The sequence below is a fragment of the Ambystoma mexicanum genome, chromosome 10, assembly GCF_040938575.1.
Source record: "Ambystoma mexicanum isolate Mex_15411 chromosome 10, UKY_AmexF1_1, whole genome shotgun sequence".
NCBI classification, from domain to species: Eukaryota; Metazoa; Chordata; class Amphibia; order Caudata; family Ambystomatidae; genus Ambystoma; species Ambystoma mexicanum.
Window position 1 is genome coordinate 347,207,041 of NC_090932.1, and position 14,333 is coordinate 347,221,373.

Here is a 14,333-nt window from a genome sequence, read left to right on the forward strand (position 1 = left end):
AATAAAACGTGGCTCATAAGAGCATTATGCAAGGTTATTGATACTTCAGCCTGTGGTGTGCACATTATACACATGATAAATATCTGTATTATTTTTGGAGCAAACACTCGTTTAATGCACTGTATGTAAGTAGTGTGTTTTGTCTAGTGCATATTTAACATAATCACCTCTAAGAGACCACAATTGTGGGAAATATGATCCAGGTAAGTGAAGTGATGTACCTAGGATTGCATATACAGGCAACTGTGGAAGCCAGGATTTCTGGATGCACAGTTTGCAATGTTGCAGGTTGCACACCATACATGCACTCATTTCATCTTTAGTTTTGCATCAACATACAATTCCTGTAAAGAGATAAACAATATACTCTGTGCAAACATACAGTTTCATGTAGTTCTTTTGACTGTCTGTGGATTGCAATGTCTTCTTTCACAAAATCACACAAATGGAGCTAGAGCAAGGCTTTTGGTTCTAACCAGGCTTGAGCAGTCTCTGGCATTCCTGACTTCATGTGGTCCCCATCCTGCCCTCTTGCCGCTGAATCAGGTTGACCTTCTTGACAGTAATCCACACCTCTGGGATTTATAGTGTTGCATGCTCCTTTCTGGGCCTTTGCTGTGCCTTTCCTGATAGCTGCTGATGTTCTCAGGACCTAGCATTGCTCTATCTGAATTCTACTACAAGGTACCCCAATTGATAACCTTCAGTTTTTGTAAGCAAGTCGGGCATCAGGCAACTATACAGGCAGTATGACCGAGGGGATTATAGGCTTCTCACCCTGGCTGTTATGGTTAACCATGCTAAATGGCCCTTCATGATCTTTAGTTTTAACATTAGGTTTCACCACCCACCACGTTGTGGTCTTTCTGAGACTCACATCCTTTTCCTCCTTTCACTAATCACATTTTGCTTTCTCTTTTCGCATCCCCTCTGCTTTCCACCCTGTTTCTATCATACTACTTTCCTATGTTTTCTCCCTTCCCCCTCTCCTCCTCTCTGCCATTCTCTTTCCTTCTCTCCTTCACATCTTGTTCCCTTTTCTCTTTCTTCCTCTTCTCCTATTTACATCTGTTCTCTCATTCCCCCAATCATTTCCACATTGCCTCTATCTCTCTCATCCCCCTCTAAATTATTTTCTGTTCTGAATTCGTGCATAGGTATGGAAGCTAAGAGGTGCTACTAGCCGTAGGATTCTAATCACACACATGACCACCAAAGATTCAGTAGGGAAAACAGCAGATTGGCAGGAGAAATAGGGTGTTAAGAGCACCGATCAAACAATAGGATGTTGCCCCTTTTCTAAATGGCAAAAAGATCCACTTTTGCTCTAATATCTAGAGGAAGGAAGTTCCAGACTATGGCACTCAAGACAGTGCTTGAATTTCCAAAGAATTTAACTGCCAGGAATCGAGGAATTATCAGCTTCAAATTGCTAAAAGATCTCAGGGCTCTCGAGGGCACATAAAATATTCCAGAGCTCAGCAATTTAGAGTCTTGTGAAGCAGTACCACAAGTTTGAATTCAAACCTGGTGATGTAAGGAAGCCAATGCAGTCACCCCAAAAATGTGATCCCACTTGAGGCTAATGGAGAGTATACAAGCCACTGACCTCTGTAGCACATGTAAGTATTGGATCAGTTGTTTCATTGAGTCAGTATACGAATATGAGGAATTGCCATCTGGCAAGGATCCAAAGCCCTGGCTTTTAAAAATATATATTAATACATAACATTGTGTGGGTGATTTCTTCTCCAATGGGTAATCTGCTAATCAGACCCCTTTTGATGGCTACTCCATGCCAAAATCATAGAGTACTTGTGCCCTGCTGCATCAGTAGCCTGTTTTACAGCACCTGCTCGGCTTGTGGCACTCAGCTAGTTCAAAGGTCACAAGATGCTCACTTGACCGCAACAGCCAAGTGACTTTGTCACAGAAGTGCCATTTCATTTATGCCCCCTGTACCACAACTATGATGATCATGAGTACCCCATGCCGGTGGCAGGGTACTCTCTAAAGATAAACTATGTTTGAGTTTAGGCATAGTGCATGGTGCTACTTATTAACATGGCCGCCATATCCAAATTGATATTCTGTCAGCTCCTGTGTGTCAGCTCTGCTGTGAAAGGGAATGTGTATTCAGGTCAGGTGAGCCAATACTGCCAAATGGAAGGACAGAAGGCCTGAGGACCCAGCCTCTCTTTAATCACCTTTGCGAGGGTCAGGAACACCCTCCACCAGAGACAGCTGCACAGCAGGCAGCTGTCCTGGGCCCAGGTATCAAAGGAAAAAACCCATTCAGAAGGAGTAGCCTCACACCAGGGTGCTCCATGTATAATGGTCTTTGTTGTCAGAAGGGAGGGAGGTGGGCAGGAGTAGATAGGCAGGAGGTTGCTCTTGGATCCTTTAAGGCTGCAGAGTCATCCTGGAGAACTCATTGGACTTCCTTTGGGAGAGTTGTAATTTCCGAAGCACTGAGCGAGGTGAAGAACAAATCGTCCAAGACAGAAGGAAGATCTGTCCCTTAACCACTCCCAGGTCATATCCGGAGTGACCAGTGTTTTGGACCGTGACCAACCACTCTGCAACAGTTGTCCAAAGCTAGGAGAGCATGCCCTGAATGGAAGTATCCTTTCCTCGAGTCCTCTGCAAAGGCCTCACAGCAACTGGAGGGCCAGAAACAGGCAAAGTTCCCTGTTCTACTGCACCAGACCAGTCGCTTTGTGTTCACTGCATCTTAAACAAGTGGAAAGGTGCTGGCACTGGTGTCTGTAATCCTCCATCCAGCCAAACTATTGCTTGCATCTAAACCAGTTTCATACTACATTGTGTCCTTGCAAACCATGTCACCTGCTAGGTCTGAAGCGACTGCTCATCGCCAGGACCCAAAATGAATCTCTGAAGAGTTACTAGCCAACTCTAACCAAGGGTTACAACCATGGCTTGCCCCAGCTAGCCTTAGAACTGCAACTCATTGATCTCACATCGACCCACCCAAGATCACCACTTCAACAACGATCGCCCGCCAACTCAAACCGATGGAGCATCACTCATCGACCCCTCCCAGTGGTTAAAGCCCAACCAGGCCTGGCCAACTGTGAAGCATTCCTGGGACTGCCCCGACCTGCACCATTGAAGAGCCACCATTTGACCAGACAGAGCAACCAAATGCACCACTACTCAAAGCCAACTTGCTGCCAGGCCCTCCACGATCCTATGTGCCCAAGTTGAGCCCAATCAGCTTGCATTGACATTCAACCCCAGGTCTGAGTGCGCCAGCCACCAAGAACTGAATACAGGTACTGTTGACTTTGAACTGCCCCCATTGCCCACTAGAACTCTAGAGACTGGTTAGGTTTAATCACTCCTGTTTTCAACAAGATACCCTTTTTATAGTGCTACGTTGCCTACCACCACTGGAACTATGCCCAGAGTGCCACTTACTCTAGTATGGTGCATCTTCTCTGTTCTTCCTTTGGGTGTGCTTTTGTGTAGTAATCATGTTTCGTTCTACGTGCAGATGGTGTGCTCAATTAAAGTGTTCTACTCATCCTCGTACTCCTGCAGAGCAGAATCCAATTTGTCACAATAAACTATTACAATAGTCAATCCTGGGCCAGTGATGGCCCTGGAAAGAGTGGAACAATGTTTTTCCAACAATTGTCGTCTTAAATGCCTATGCACCATTCAATGATAATTAGTGGAACTGATGATACTGCTGATTTGGCAGGTCATGGCAAAGTTGTATTTGTTTCTTACTTGCATCCACTACCTCACTGCACTCGCACCCCTCTCTCTATTTAACATGTTTCTGATTTTCAATCACTCTTCCCCCTCTCTTGCCTCACACTTTCCTCTCCACCCCTCTGCTTCTCTCTCGCTCTCTCTCTCTTATTTTGCAACATACTATGCTACTCTGTCTCACCTATCCACCTACTCTGCTCCTCTCTCTCTCTCTCTCTCTCTCTCTTGTTTTAGCCTCCTCCCCGTCCTGCCACACTTTGCTCTGCATCTGCAACTACGCACCTAGAATCCTACCTCGCACAACACTCATCTGCTACATTCCAATTTTGTAGGGCAGCAGGGCTGGACCTTGGGGGAATAATCTAGTTATATTTGCCAGGTGTATTAAAAGTGTGAGTGTATCCTCTTATTGGGAAGAACCTGTATGTACGGCTAGCTCCAGAGGGTACTTGCATTGCAGGGCAGACAGCCCAGTAGCTCTGCTAGTTGATCTTATTAGTCTGTCATTTTAAGTACGACAGCTGCTCACCTCTGAAAACGCCTAATAAATTCCAGGAGGGCCCTCACATTAAAGTATTCTAGCAGTATGATTTGTCATGCTATCCTTCAATACACTGTTGTGGCAAATGTGTCTGAGCACAACCTGGAACATTTTCCTCAAGCAATGTTCTTAAACTCTTTTCTCTTGGGCAATTGAGATTCACGGTATGCAAAATGTAGATCATGGACTCCAGTCTGGGTGGATCCATGAGTGATTAATGTATAGATCTTTCCTCATTCTATCCTTATACTTGCAATTCTTAGGCAAAAACAATGTTCCCAGGGCAGCAGGAAGTTTTCTACTTCGGCGTTAGGGATGTGATTAGGGACCTATGGTCTTCCCATTGTGCCTACTTCATTAGGAAAGATGGTTGAGTGGCTCTTTTCACACTTTCCTGGAAGGATGGTTAGGCAATTTGGAGGGGTTTCTTGTATGAAATATCAGTGCCATTCCCAGGTGTTTCAACACCCTTATCTGACCGGTGAAATCCATCTGCCCTGAGAGACATTTTGTCTGAATCTGGCTTTGTGGTAACTGGTGTAGTGGCTTGTCCTTTTCTCCATGCTCGCTCCATCCATCACAAGGAGGAAGAAAGGTCACTCCTTAAGTTAATTCATTTTTTAAACATGTTTTATTACATGTTATACAGTTGACAACATCAAACATTTAATAGGTTTTCATCGCATCCTGAGCTTGCCTTTTTTTAAAAAGAAAACATAAGCTAAAACAAAAACCCATCATGCCCTAAATATACTAACCTACTATGTCCAATATAATCATATTTTTCCTCCAAAACAAAGTGAAATGAACAATAGACGACTTCCAATCACCACTCATAAATCCAGCCCATGTCATACCAGTTGACCAGGAGGTAGGTACCCCAGCCACCAGGCATACTCTCCTCTGAAGTTCCTGCAGCACTCCATATTGCATAAGATGTTACACTGTTTCCAGCCTTGTATCCCCACATAGGCTACAGTATCATTCATTCTCCAGAGCTTTTACCCAGGCCCCCACAATCTCCTTAGTCATTACGATATTAAACTTCAGTCTTAAGTAAACCCAGACCAAGTTATTTCACATAAAACTTGTACTATACTTCGGAGGTAGTCTCCTGGATATATTGTACAAACGAGGCCACATGCTTCTTTGTTGACAAGGTAATCAAAAGTTGGTCAAATCAATGTTCACAAATCAAATCCCTCATATTTTTCTTGTATTGGCTCTACGGCCAACCTTACATGTTGGTGGTCGCCAGAAGGAGCCACTGTGCTGCAATCTTTTGTATTTGTGCAATGTTACTCCAAACCATACTTTGACATTTCAATTGCGGTGCTGTTTGGCGGATACCCATCAGCGATTGTGATGGAGCATTGACCAGTTTTCACACCAACATAAGACAGCAAAGATACAGGTTAGTCAGGATCGGTACCATGTTAAACTCCAGGTATACCAATTCAATCGCCATATTTGGTGGCAGACGAAGGAGTCGTTTAATCAGCATGCACTCCAATTTACACAGCACTGTTAAATTTGTAAGAGCTCATATTTCATCCACATACATAATGACAGATATAATCTTTGCCCTATAGAGCTGGAGAACAGCCCCAATTGAATACCTGCCACCTTGATGGGCTAGTGAACCAATTGCTGCGGTTATCGATGCAGATTTTATTTGAACATATTCTAGCTGCATATTTCCCCATAACCAGTTATCCTGATGAATCCCTAGATATGTGTACTCCTTGACTACCATACTATGTATCTGCCTGTTCTTTAACCTTATTGTGTGCTTGTGGGAGGTTGGCTGAAAGATCATCATTTTGGACTTTGCCGTGTTCACTGTCAGAGAATTTGCCATATCAATTTTAGTTGATCCAACAAAGACTGTAGGCCTACTGGAGTTAGGTCCGGAAGAGCCAAATCATCTGCATAGCCCAGCCATTGTATCCGTCAAAATCCTAATTTTGGCGGGATGAAAGATGAGTTTTTTATTGAACAGGATTATATTCAATCATTGCTAATAAGTGAACATTAATTCATTTTTCTAGCACACTCAGCATAATAGTGGCTTTTATTGGAATTCCAAAGCTCTCATGTTTCTCCATGCATGAGTTATCCAGTCCTGTTTTTTTCTTGGAGCTCTAGGACATGTAGTTTTGTCTTTCACCCTTTAGGTATTGGACTTCAACTTCCAGAATTCCAAGATAAAAAGAGGGATGGATGTCTGACTCATGCTTGGCATGGGACACTTGAGGGCTCGAAATACTTTACCCTTAAACTTTAAGCTCCACCTGTGTCGTTGAGTAGATTTCCTAGTCCATGTGAACGCACATTAAGGGAACAATTTAATTAGCCATGAGTTGTTCAGGAAGAACAAAGTCTGCCTGAATGTCCATTTGGGGGATTCCAGAGTCCAGAATAGCTGTCATAACTTTCCAGTCTATCCCTCATTACGAGGTTTGTGGTAAGCCTCTGGTGCCACTGGTGGGTTGCCGCCAACCCTGTATTACTGTTACCACCGCCTGACATCCTGGTGCTACCGGGATATCACAAACGGGGGCAGTACGGTAAGCTCCCATTCCCATGGAGTCTGATAGGACTCCATGGAAATGGGAACCCTGAAGCACCGGCACCTTTAGTAACGGTGCCACTGCTTCAGTGAAAAACATGTTGGTAAGGGCCTCAACTCCCGGCAGTTCATGCCTGCCGGTAGTTCAGAGCTCCTACCGGCAAAAACAGAAATAAAGGGGCCAGTAACAAGTTACTGGCACCTTTTCCGCACCGGCTCACTCATAATGATGCCCTATGTCTACTAGGATTCAGTAATGTTTTCCTCCTGCTGCTCTTTGGAACAATATATCCAGATGTTCCACTGGATCATGCTCAGATTCTGTCCTGCTTCCCTTGGCTGATGAGTAGCTGTCCCATGTAGAAATAGTTTATGTCTATGGGTTCTTCTTGTGGATTGTATGCATATGTGCAAGAGAAATGGCTAATTTTATATATGTGTAACATTTCACCTCTGGTTTCCTCCTACTTCCTGGTGAAGGTCCTCAATCAATCTGTTCAGGATCCCCACTGAGATGCAGGAGTACTTTCCTCGATATGTCCTCTGTACCACTACTTACAAACCCAAGAGAGTTAATGGCCTGTATGTGGTTGGTGCACTCTAGTTCCTGGAACTAACTGGATATGTTTTTTAATGCAATTTCGGGTAAACGGGGTATGACAGGTATGCCTGCTCTTGTCCAGTGCCCATTTGGAGAGCCTTTTTCATCTTAGGCTGATGAAACTGCCATACTGCATGTTGTAGGTATGGTGGCACAGAGTTGCAGAACTGTTCTAGGTTAATGGTGTCTTTTAGTTCTTCTAACATCATGATATGATATGATATGGCATTTATAACGCGCCTATACACAAGTGTTTCAAGGCGTGACGAGGCAAGTGAAGGGGAACAGAGGGAAGACAGACAACGATCCTACTAGGCCAGGTGTCATTCAGATTACGCAAGTGAATAGGAAGTGGGAAGGGGAAAGTGCAAGGGGAAGCGGGAGGGGACAGTGCAGTAAAAGGATAAAAGAATAAATAACAATAAGTAAAGTTCGTCCAGCAGCTGGCAAGTGCAAGGGTAAAGGGTAAGTGCAGGCATCAAGTGTCAAGTACTGGTAAAGGGACTGTAGGAATACAGAAAACACAGTCCCCATGTCCGGGGTTGAAAGGAAGGCAATTGGCAGAGGAGGGGACCTGGGCCCGAGATCAGAAGGTGGCCAGGTAGCCAGTGCAAAGTCAGTTTCAGCCAGGAAATCAGCAAGGGAGAGGAGGAGAGACAGTAGAAGCTAAGAAAAAGGTTTTGAGGTGCTTCCGGAACCGGAGAGGGCTCTTCTCAAGTTTCAGGAGGGCAGGAAGGCTGTTCTAGAGGGAGGCCCCAGCCGAAGAATGAGATCTACCACCAACGTGTTGCTTGGAGAAGCGACTGACCCTGAGGGAGTTCGAGGCAGAAGAGCGAAGAGCTTGATAAGGAAGATATTTAGGAAGAGAGAGTTAAAGGCATTGAGTCCCCAGGCCCCAGAAGGCTTTGTGGACAATGCAGAGGGTTTAGATCTTAATCCTTGCAGCCACTGGCAGCCAGTGCAGAGATTTCAGTCCTGGAGAGATACGATCCCTGGGCTTGAGGCCAAGGACAAGTCTCGCAGTCATGTTCTGGATGAGTTTCAGAGGGCGGATGGGTGGAAGCAGGCAGATTTAGAAAAAGGTTGTTGCAATAGTCCAGCCTAGAGAGAACCAGAGCTCTGGAGACAGTGAGCTTCTGGAGGAAGGAGAGGAAAGGAAGAATACCCCTGAGGAGGTGTAGCTGGTACTGTGACTTCTTAGAGACGTCGGAGATGTGAGGAGAGAAGGAGAGTGTGGAGTCGAAGATGACCCCGAGGTTTTTTGCCTCTCAGGTGGGAGGCGGAAGAGGGCCAAGAGAGGCCAGCCAGAGAGTAACAAGAAAGGAGGGTGGGGGTGTGCGTGCCGATGAGGAGAATCTCGGTCTAACTGGCATTAAGGCAGAGATCATTGGCGGTACACCACTCCTGGATGGCGGAAAAACAGTCAGATATGGGAGAGGGAGAAGAGGTGGCTGAGGGTAGCCTGAAAATGAGCGGAATGTCTTCTGCATAGCATTGGAAGTTGGGGCAGAGCACGGCAATGTGGTAGACAAGAAGTGGCAGGTATTGCTTGAACAGCAATGGAGAGAGGTTAGACCCCTGGGGGACACCACATGTAGAGATAGAGATAGAGGAGAGGAAGGACCCAAGTTGAACCTGGGAGGGTGGATCAGAGAGAAAAGAAGTCAGCCACGCCAGGGCCTGACCAGTGATCCCCAGATTATCACGGAGGTGGTTGAGCAGGATGACATGGTTGACCATTTCGAAGGCAGAGGAGAGATCAAGTACGATGAGGACACAAGGGGTGTTGGAATCAAGGATGGAGAGCAGGTCTTCACGGATGTTCATGCCCTTGATTCACTTGTTCAAATCACTTTGTTTCCTATAAGACAGATGCCATTAGGTTTCCCCAGTTTGTAGACACATGTTTTGTAGAATTTGGTATTCATACTTCGGCTCATGGCCTAGTCGCTCTGGGATTCCACTTTCAAAATGATGTATTTATTTATTTCATTTGTTGACAGCGACCATGACCCGGAAGTATCACGGCGCTAGAGGTTACAATACAGTTTGTTCATTTATAACACGTAGGTTACAAAAATAGTGTCTGGGTACAGTTATCATTGCAGGCAGTGCAATACAGGCAGTAGTTTAGGCATATTTATTAAACAGTGCTATTTTGATATTTTTTCGAAAGATCTGGTAGGCTGGTTCTTCTTTGAAGTTGGAAGGGAGCGTGTTCCAAAGGGTGGGCGGATAATGGTGAAGCTCATTCCTCCAGCTCTTTTTCTGATGAATCTCGGGGTAATTAACTAGGTGGAGGAGGAGGATCACAGGCTACGTAGGTTGAGCTTTTTGCTTTTTAGAAATATGGTGGGTGAGGAATGGAAGGGCAGTGTTGTGGAGGAAGTGATGAGTAATAGATAGGATTTTTAACTCTATGTGTGCCTTGATTGTGAGCTTTGTGTCTCACTTTGAAGATGTGATCTGATCATTTCAATCCCCACACTGCTCTGAGGGCTATCAACTGTAGTTTGTTGAGGTTTTTGTGGAGGTTCCTGCAATGATTGAATTGCAGTAATCCAATGTTCTGCCAATAATGGCCATAGCCAGTTTGAGGCAGTTGTTGGGGCTGAGGAGCTTCCTGGATAGGTTAATAAGTTTGATGAAATAGGCAGCGGATGAGGTGACAGCCATGACATCTTTATGCATGTTTAGCTCAGAGTCAAGTAAGACTCCCAGTATTTTGACATGCGTTGAGACAGGGGTGATGTTTCTGTTGATGCAAAAAGAGGTGAACGCAGGGTCAAGATGTTTGAGGTGGTGCAGAGAGCCAACAATGAGCAGAGATGCAGGCAGAGATGGTGGTTAGACATCCAGGCCTGGATAATGCTGTAATCCCGGTTGATATTAGCATGGTTGCCGGTGAGTTTGAGGAGGACCTGCGTGTCATCAGCAAAGTTAGTGTTTGGAATTGTAGGCTCTCCAGGCGGTCAAAGAGTGGCTTAGTGTACATATTGTACATGTGGGTGAGAGACATGATCCTTGAGGGACCCGATAAGAGACGGGAATGGGGGAGATGGGAATGGGATCTGCTGATTCAGCCCACGTGAATACCCTAGAGGTTTGTTCACTTAGGAAGGACTTGACCCAGTTGTCCGATTTGAGAGAGAGGTCCAACGTAACAGTGAGGTGGTGACAAAGGATGTTGTGATCGACGAGATCAAAGGCTGCTGAGAGGTCAAGTAAGAGGAGTATTGCAAGGTCCTCCACGTCACGGCTGTGGTCAAGCTGAATGTTTAGGTCGAGGAGGGTGGATTCAGTACTGTGTCTGGGCCTGAAACCAGATTGGCGGGTGCCAAGTAGGTTGTTGAATTCTAGGTGGGTTTGGAGCTGGGAGTAGACAGTGAGGTCGAGACATTTCAGGAGGTAGGGCACTGTTGTGAATGGGTGGTAGATGGTAGGAAGGGTGGGGTCAAGGGAGTGGTGTGCCCCAGGCTTCTTTGATGGAGTTTGGAACTGTGTGGGAGTTGAAGGAAGCATTGATAAATTTGGCAATGGCGGGAGTGAGGGGGTCAGAGCACATCTTGATGAAGTTGGCAGGGCAGATGTTACCAGTGCAGTGGGAAGTTTTGAGGTGTTGAATGGTGGTGAGCACATCTGTCGAGGAGATGGGGGAGAAGTGAAAAAGAAGGGTCATGAGGTGTGGGGAGCCAATGGCTATTGGGGTATCTGCTTTGGTGGTGGGGAGCAAGGCTTTCTTAAGTATGGTTTTATCACATAGGTTGAGGGTTTTGTTTGCTAGGGCTGATTGTACAAGAGAGAACCATGCTTTGTCTTTTGGAAAAGTTATTATAAGGGGGCTGGGGCATTCAGCTCCATTATTGCTGGTTTCCAATTGCAGGTTCAAGATCTTGTAGGTTGCTTGAAGCTTGTCAGTCAATAGAGGAGAAATGAAGGGTGGTGTGTGTTAAACCATCTTGGTTCCTCTGTATACTGGGATGAGGTGAAATGTTTATTCGTGGCCAGGGTTTCTAGTGAATATGTAATACAGATGTGGAGTGTCTCTGCTAATTCCTCAAGCAGATGCTGATCAAGTACCAAGTTGCAGGGGCTAGTTGTTGCCGTTCAGGCTTCCAGTTCTTCAAGGTTCAGGAATTTCCATATTCTCTTTGCAACTGTGGCTATACTTTTTTAGAGTGGGAAGTGTTGATGTTCGTCTGTTCATCACGAATTTGCAGATTACATAACATTATATAACATCCATTTTGTCTCCAGCTATGTGTGTTGCCACCCTGACCATCCTTTTGAGGTAGAGGCTGGCTAGAGGTGACCTTAGAGATATGACAGATGATTGAGTTTCTTCTACAAACCAGATCATGTTCCACTCAACGGCAGTCAATGTATCCGCTAGCTTTTCTCTGAAGGTTGGTTTGTATGTGGGTGATCTGTATGTTAGAATTAACCTCAAATAAGTCTTGTGGTTGAGCCCCAGTTGGAAGGAAGGGAATTCACAGTATGGAATGTCAAAAGGAAGAAATGTTCATCTTCTGAGGTGCTCTTTATGTGCTATGGCTAAGCCACCTCCTCTTCTTCTTCCTGTTTGCCTGTATGAATTTGAAGTTGGTTGTGAGGAATGTGTGTGCTTTTTAATAATATTTTACTCAAGCTTCTGTGAGAAATAGTACATATGTGCCTCCATCACTGAGGTCCTGATGGCTCTCCATGCTAGGTTTAGACATTGGGCCTCATTACGACCCTGGCGCTAAGTACCGAACATTACCGCCATGGCGTAATTAACGTTTACGCCATGGCCGGATGCCGTAAAGTGCGGCACATTCCGACCCATCGCGCACGAGCATTACGCCATGGCGGTAATGCAAAGAACGCAATGCCATAAAAGACCCCAAAATGGCCCCTACCGGCATCGTACGCTGCGCATGGTGCACTACCGCCACCCATCATAGCGGTGACCGCAATTAGCGGTGACCGTAATTAGCGGTGACCGCAATTAAGCGGAAGCGGAAGTAGCGTCATCGCGGCGGAACGGGAAGGAGCACGGCGGCCATCTTTAAAAACACAATCCATTGCCATCCTCCCCAACCATACCAGATCCGACCCTGAAACCTTGACAAACCCATCACCCACCCTACTACCCACCCAAAAATGCCGAAAGTTGTGAAGAAGGCATGCGACCGGCAGCGCCAGGACCGCTTTACACGTGAGGAGCTCACCATGCTTGCCAAGACACTGCAGGACAATGCTGCAGTAGTATTTTCCACGCAGATGACCAGGCCGGCAATAGTCCAAAAGAAGGCCATATGGGCCTTGGTGGCACAGCGTGTCAGTGCGGTGGGGGCCATACCCCGCACTGCACAGCAGTGCAGGAAGTGCTGGGACGATCTGAGGCTACGGGTCCGGAGCATACTCTCAGCAAACCGGAACCTGGGGACGGCAACCGGGGGTGGATCAGAATCCCCCATCAAGCTTCAGGCATGGGAAGAAATATGTGCCTCCACCATTGGGATGGAGAGCATCGAAGGAGTCGGAGGGATGGAGAGAGGAGTCCCGACATCTGGAGATGCAGGTAGGTGGCCAAATCAAGCCATGCTAAAAGCAACAAAGTTCAATCATGTGAAGTACCATGTTGACCCATAGTGCATATGCAACACATCGGCAGGAGAATGCCCACAGACACATCCGGAATACACCCTGCACACATGCAGCATGCACACCCTAACTGCTGGCACCCACATACCACCATGCAACTTCCACACAAAAGGCACAAAACCTGTATGCCCCTGCCGGAAATGTTCTGCATGTACCTACTGTTAAGATGTCACTCGTCACAATGCACGGCCAATATCCGCAGACCCATCAATAACAGTATCCCACCTTTGCTCCACTACAGGCTCTGATTCAGACCTCCAAGATGAGGACACCACTGCCTCCAGAGCCACCAAGAGGGCCAGGACAACAGTGGCAAGGCCGCAAGCCTCCACCTCAGCCGTCCCTGGAAAAACACACCAGCAGCCACAAACCCTGCCAGGGGAAGAGGCCAGGCCAGTGACAGCCACCACAACAGTCATCGGAGACGCAGCAGCAGCACCGCACACGTCAACAATTGTGCCCACCGAAGGGACAGGCTCCGCTGCGAGCAGCACCCTGGGGGAAATTGCTGCCATAGCAGCATCCTCAGACAGTGAGGCAGGGAGCATCGAGGACATCGATGATGGAAGCCCCACTGCCCACCCACATTCCCCCCACACATCCCTAAGCCCCCTGCAGGCGGATGCCACACAGGGGCATTCGGAGGCCGAGGATTGGCCAGCCACCCCATCCCCGCAGCCTGAGGCGAGCAGCCCAATGGACATGGCAATGCCACTGGGCATGAGCCAGCGCAACCAGCAGACCCTGCAAGAGATAATCACCCGCCAGCAGCAGCTATACACCCTCCTTAATGTACACGTAGCAGAGTGTGGGGGTGCAAGTGTTGCCATGGAGAGAAGTGCGGACCGAGTCACGGATGCCATTGAGTCCTCCACAAAGGACATCTGTACAGAGCTCGCTGCTGTGCGGCACGTCCTCACAGAACTAGTACAGGCCATTAGGGACACGCGTCCAATCGTGCAGCCAGGACCCTCCTCATCAACCAGCTCGGCACAGAGCAGCCCCATCCGCAGATCTGGGAGGAATCTGTGCAGCACGGGCAGGGGTGCCCCGGGGGTCAGGGGAGGGGACTGTCAGTAGTGGCTGGACAGTTGAGCAGGACTCCTTCACACACTGCTGCACAGACAGTACCACACCTTCATAGGGATTCCAGGGGGGTGGTGGGAGGGTGGAGGGTGTGTGTTGGGGTGTTCAGGGGGGAGGTGGGAGGGTGGAGGGGGTGTGTTGGG